The sequence below is a fragment of the Staurois parvus genome, unplaced genomic scaffold, assembly GCF_062004578.1.
Source record: "Staurois parvus isolate SC_StPar_1 unplaced genomic scaffold, SC_StPar_1.0 ptg000448l, whole genome shotgun sequence".
Taxonomy (NCBI): domain Eukaryota; kingdom Metazoa; phylum Chordata; class Amphibia; order Anura; family Ranidae; genus Staurois; species Staurois parvus.
In genome coordinates, this window is record NW_028318244.1 from 2,453,835 (window position 1) to 2,460,642 (window position 6,808).

Genomic DNA, 6,808 nt, shown 5'->3' on the forward strand with positions numbered 1-6,808 from the left:
ATGCTTTATCAAACTCCAGGTACACCACATCCACAGGCCTTCCTTTATCTAGATGGCAGCTCACATCCTCATCAGGGGTGGACGGACCATTTGGAAACTCGGGCACTGCCCGAGGGCCCGGGGTCAGTAAGGGGCCCCATGAGATACCCCTGGTACCTTTTTCATAGGATTTTTTGAGTTTGGGCAAGGACACAGGGGCCCCATGATCCCCTATTGCCGGGGGGCCCCATGAGTTGTCAGTCCGCCCCTGATCCTCATAGAATGTTAACAGGTTGGTTTGGCAAGAACGACCTTTTATACATCCATGCTGCTTGCTATTAATGATACTGTTTTCATGGGCATCTCCATAGTTCCCTGCTGTCCCATATTTGAAGGGAGAGTCCCTCTTTTTGAACCAAATCCCTGTGTCTCCTACATCTTTAGTCATCTCATTGTGGTCTGATGTAAACACCTTACTGAATCAAATGTACCATTTATATCTGGTATCTAAAGCCCAAACAGTTTTGTTTTTTTTTTTGGGGGGGGGATTACCTACCCGACTTCTCTTTTAACCACCTCAATGCCAGTTAGTTTCAGCACCTTCCTGCCCAGGCCAATTTTCAACGTTGTTGCACTTTGAATGACAATTGCACGGTCATACAACACTGTACACATATGACATTTTTATCATTTTTCTGAGCCAGATAGAGCTTTCTTTTGATGGTATTTAATCACCACTGGGTATTTTTTGCTTTGCTAAACAAACAAAAAAAGTCTAAAAATTTGGAAAAAAATGTTTTTCTTAGTTTCTGTTATAAAATGTTTCAAATAAGTAATTTTTCCTATTCACTGATGTGCGCTGATGAGGCTGCACTGATGGGCACTGATGAGGCTGCACTGATGGGCACTGGTGAGGCTGCACTGATGGGCACTGGTGAGGCTGCACTGATGGGCAATGATGAGGCTGGACCGATGGGTATTGATGACACTGCACTGATTGGCACTGATAATTCTGCACTGATGGGCACTGATGGGCACTCGTAAGACTGCACTGATGAGGCTGCACTGATGAGGCAGCACTGATAGGTGGCACTGATGAGGTAGCACTGATGGACACTGATGAGGTAGCACTGATGGACACTGATGAGGAAGCACTGATGGACACTGATAAGGTGCACTGATGAGGAGGCACTGACAAGGCTGCACTGATGAGGCAGCACTGATAAGTACTGATAGGCAGCACTGATGGGCACTGATGAGGCTGCACTGATGGACACCGATAAAGTGTACTGATGGGCACTGATGAGGAGGCACTGACGAGGAAGCACTGATAAGTACTAATAGGCGGCACTGATGGGCACTGATAGGCAGCACCGATGGGAACTAATAAGCTGCACTGGTAGGCTCTGATGGGGCTGCACTGATGGGCACTAATTGGCACTGATTGGGCTGTACTGATAATTATAGAACTGATGATTAGTGCCCTGATTATCAGTGTAAATGTGTCCTGTCAGGATTGCCGGTCATCAGCTTTCCTTTCCTGACACAATGACAGCATGGGAGGAAAGGAAATGCCGATAACTGACATTTGTTTACATGGGATCAGTTGTGATTGGACACAGCGTATCACATAGTAAAGGGCTGCTGTAACCGGCCCTCTGCCTCGATCTGTGATCAGCTGTGATCAGGACACAAAGCTGCTCTTTGTCTATTTACTTTGCAGTGGAAGGTTTGTGCCACTCGTAAGGCAGCCAGTTCATTTTCCTGGGGGGGGGGGGGGTTCCATGAACATCTAATGACACGACCATGAGCAGGGGCAGACTAACCATTCGAGCACTCGGGCACTGCACGAGGGCCCGGGGTCAGTAGGGGGCCCCATAAAATGCCCCTGGTACCTTTTTTATAGGTTTTTTTGGGTGTGCTTTGAGTGTGCACAAGGACACAGGGGCCCCATGATCCCCTATTTTCCAGGGGCCACATGAGTTGTCAGTCTGCCCCTGACCATGAGTTTCTCTATGTGCCAGGAGAACAACCAATTCAAGCATGAGTTCCTGACACACAGTGTAAGGGTTCATTCACACTTGTGGCAGCCCTCAGATTTGTGCCAACCTCCCTCTGAAAAGTGATCCACCATGGATTGCTTTTTAGAGGGCGATTGACAGCCGGCTGCATAGCAATAGGTTGCTATCTCACCACCTATTTTAACCCTGAAAAACAAGCACCACCACATCGTTACACATGATTGCGGAGTGGCCCTATTCATTTGAATGCGTCGCTTTTGGTGACAGTAGGCAAATGGGCAGTCAGGGAGCAGTAAAATTGTGGCTCAATGCCTATTTTTAAAACCACCACCCCTTCTGGCCTAATACACATTGATCATATCGCAGTGATCTCTTTTAGAAGTGTAGCCAGAGACATTAAAAAGATGAAGTACTGTATACCATCATTTTATCAATTAGTATCAATAATCTATTTCCATAATAATAAGTGTCTGATTTTAAAGGACGGTCCCAATGTTTGACGGCATGTTCCTTAAAATGTCCCTGATTTTAAGAAAAAGCCATAAATATGTTAACAAATTAAGGGCAAAGTGACAGGTTCTCTTGGAAGTCCCCCATCCCTACTAATACATGCCTTTGCTGTGCTCCCCCACCATTCTCTTCCTCTGATGGAGCAATGAGTCCTATGTAAGCTCCATAACGGACCTACACAGGGTTATGGACCATCTCCCCTTCCCCACATCACCACATTTGAGCCACTTAGAGCCAAGCATACGTCCTGAGAGGAAGGGGAGAAGGTTTTGAAAGCTGTAGGTATCTATCCAAGGATGGAGAGATGGGGTAGTATAGTGAAAGTGATTATCAATGGGTACATGGGCCACCTTCCAAGAGAACCTGTCCCTTTGCCACCAGAGACAGGTTCTCTTTAAAGTCTTCTTGTGTCACCCTAATCAATTAGGGTAGACCTTATACAGGGTTACGGACCACCTCCCCTCCCCTGCATCACTGTGTTCGGGACTGGCAATTGACCACATAGACCCAAGCACTTCATCCTTATTAGAAAGGGAGAAGGTCATGGAAATGACAAGGGTGGAAGGGCTGGGTAGTGCCAGGGACGGACTGACCATTTGGAAACTCAGGCACTGCCCGTCGGCCCGGGGTCAGTAGGGGGCCCCATGAGATGCCCCTGGTGCCTTTTTCATAGGCTTTTTTTGAGTTTGGGCAAGGACACAGAGGCCCCATGATCCCCTATTGCCCGGGGGCCCCATGCGTTGTCAGTCCACCCCTGGGTAGTGCAGTGAAAATTATTATCAAAGGGTGTATTGGTTGGCTGTCCTTTTACCCTCAGTGAACACGATGACAGATTCCCTTTAAAGTCTCCTTCTATCACCCTAATCAATCCCATGTGACATCTCAGGAAGTGTAGAGGAAGCTTCGCTCACATCACTCATAGTCCAGATAAGGTGACATAGGGCTGGTGTAGTGTGTGACACCACAAGGACCTCTTGTGTCACCTACTGATGTCACATCAGATTATCTGCAAAGAAAAGGGACATCAGATAAAATGGTGTGAGCTCTATAGAACTCCAGGTGACATCTAGTTATCCCTCAGGCATCACAAGGAGGACATTCACCTATGTTTGTTAACAAGACATCCATCCTTAACCAAGATAGGTGACAAAAGAAAAATTCCAATGGTCCATCAGGTCTGACCCTTTTTTAATTTTCTTGTTTTTTTTGTTTTTTTAAATCTATATTTGTCCCATGCATGTTAAAATTCACTTTAGGGCCCATTCACCATGCACCCCATTGGAAAGTGTGTCCCCAAAGGAAGTAGAAGAATCAACAGCATTCCAATATAAATCCAGCATGAGTGTGGTTTTATTTGTATGGAGTCACATGGGTCAGATATAGCCCACATTTCAGGGTCACGTTGGGTTCCTTCCTCAGGGCTCACTGTGTCACCCTAAAGAAGGGACCATGCCTAAAGGGTGACACTGTGAGCCCTAAGGAAGGGACTCTGAAAGAAGCTGAAATGTCGGTTGTATCTGACCGTTTAAATTCACTTAGGTCTCATTCAAACCATCGGTGGTTGGGCTGCATTGGAAGAAAAGTCACTGGAACTCCATAGAAACCCAGGATATGTGTGGTTTTAGTTGTATAGCGTCACATAAGTTAGATACAGCCAACGTTTAGGGGTCTCACAGGGTTCCTTTCTCAGTGCTCATTGTGTCACACTCATGAAGGAATCCTGCAATACGAAAAAAAATTATGCACTGAGGAAGGGACGCTATGACGTGCCAAAACGTTAGCTGTATCTGACAGATGTGATACAATACAAATCAGGGGCGTATTTACCACAAGGCAAGGCAAGGCATTTGCCTACGGTGGCATTTTTCAGGGAGGCAGCAGCGCCCCTCCGGAAGAAGGTATGGAAGAAGGGACACATGTGGCATGGGGACCAGGTGAGATCAGAGAGAGGTTTCGGGCTGCTTGATGGTGTATGGAGAGCCCGACTCTCATTCCGGGGGATGTCCAGAGCTGTGAAGGTGAGTGTCTTTCTCTCTCTCTCTCACCTTGGAGGGGGGTGTATTAGTGGAAGGGTCTCTCAGGGGGTTGGGCAGGGGTGTTGCTGGTCAATGTCAGGCTCTCTCCATAGGGGTTGCCCAATTTTTGTGTTGCCTAGGGCAGCACAAAACCTAAATACAGCATTGATACGAATAATATTAATCACACTCTGAAGAAGGGTCTCACAGGGTCCCTTCCACAGGGTGAGCCCTGAGGAAGGGACCCTGTGAGCCCTGAGGAAGGGACCCTGTGAGTCTTGAAGGAAGGGACCTTGTGAAGCTCAGATACATTGGCTATATCTGACAGATGTAACACAATATGAATAAAATCACTCCCTGAGGAAGTCCTCAGAGGTTCGCTTCCTCAGGGAAATTTCATAAATCTTGAGAACGGGACACTGTAAGGTGCCAAAATGTTGGCTATATCTGGCAGGTGTGACGAGGTATTAAACAATTATGCCCTGAGGAAGGGTCTCACAGGGTCTTTTTATGTCACCCTGAGGTGGGGACCCTGCAAAGTGCAAACATTTTGACTTTATCTGATGGATGTGACACAATATGAATAACATCCCTCTTATGCTGGATTTCTATTGACGCCCTGGTCAATGTTTTAGGGGGCCTCATAGAGTCCTTTTTTCATTGCTCACTTTGTCACCCTGAAGAAGGGACCCTGTGAGGCACTGAAATGTTGGCTATATCTGACCAATGTAATGATTATCCGAATAAAATCACATCCTAAGCAAGTTCTCATAGAAGAGTCACCAGCAAGTAGAAACCAAGCATAAACGCGGTTTAATTTATTACATCATTTAGATACAGCCAATGTTTCAGGGTCTTGAGGATCCCTTCTTCAGCTCTCACTGTGTCACTCAGAGGAGGGGACCCTGCTAGGCACCAAACTGATGGCTCTGTCTGATGCAATATGAGTAAAATCACGCTCTAATGAAGTCCTGACGCAGTGGATCCTGAAGAAGGGACTCAACAAGGCCCCAAAACATGGCTATATCTGACCAATGTGACATGATCCAAAAAACCTGTTAACCCTTTGAGGACCGTAAGATTTTGGAACGCCAAAAGAATAAATTTTTTTGTTTTTAAAGTTCGTACACTTCAGTTGCTGTAACTAAGCCATTTCATGAAATAATTGGCAAAAAGCTAGATCCATTTGTTGTTTGTTGATAAGAACTAATATTTTGACTCAAACCAAAAAAAAAAAAGAGTTTTAAGTTCTTAATCAGATGATACACGCAATTAAAAACATGGCACAAATACGTCCCTTGGTCCTCAAAGGGTTAAATCTTTGCATGGTCCCTTCCTCCTTTTGACACTGCAGGCCTTGAGGAAGGGAGCTTGTAAAACGCCAAAACGTAGGCTATATCTGACCAAGGTGACACAATATGAATAAAATCAACCCTTGAGATGGGACGAGGTGCCAAAATGTTGGTTATATCTTACAGATGTGACGAAACAGGAAATAAATCGTGCCTTGAGGAAGGGCCTCGCAGGGTCCCTTACTCAGGGCTCACTATGTCACCCTGACGAGGGGACCCTGCGAGTTTCAGAAATGTTGGCTATATCTAATAGTTGTGATTCAATATGAATATCATCCTCTTTATACTAAATTTCTATTATAGTGCTGATCAACAATGCTTTGGGGCCTCATAGAGTCCCTTCCTCAGGGTCATTGTGTCACCTTGAAAAAGGGCGTGAGGCATACCACTGTTCAGAGTTATGCCATTTACTTGGATGCTTTGCGTTTGGTGGCGGTGTTATGGAAAGTGACATGGGATAGCATTCTTGCAGTGGCACGTGTACCACCCTGTTTTGCCACCATTGTAACTTTAGAGGAGCAGTTAGGAGCAGTAAAACCGTGTCTCAACTGCCTATTTTTTCCACCTTCCCCCAGTCTAATATACATTGATTATATTGGGAGTGATCTCTTTTAAAAGTACATCCAGAGACAGTGAAAAGACTTTACATTACCTATTTATATAATTATTTCCATAATTATAAGTCCCCAGGGGCGGACTGACCATTTGGAAACTTGGGCACTGCCTGAGGTCCCGGAGTCAGTAGGGGGCCCCATGAGATGCCCCTGGTACCTTTTTCATAGGCTTTTTTGAGTTTGGGCAAGGACATAGGGGCCCCATGATTCCCTATTGCCCGGGGGCCCCATGAGTTGTCAGTCCGCCCCTGTAAGTCCCTGATTTTAAAGGACAGTCCCAGCTTTTAAAGGCATGTTTCTCAAACTGTCCCTGATTT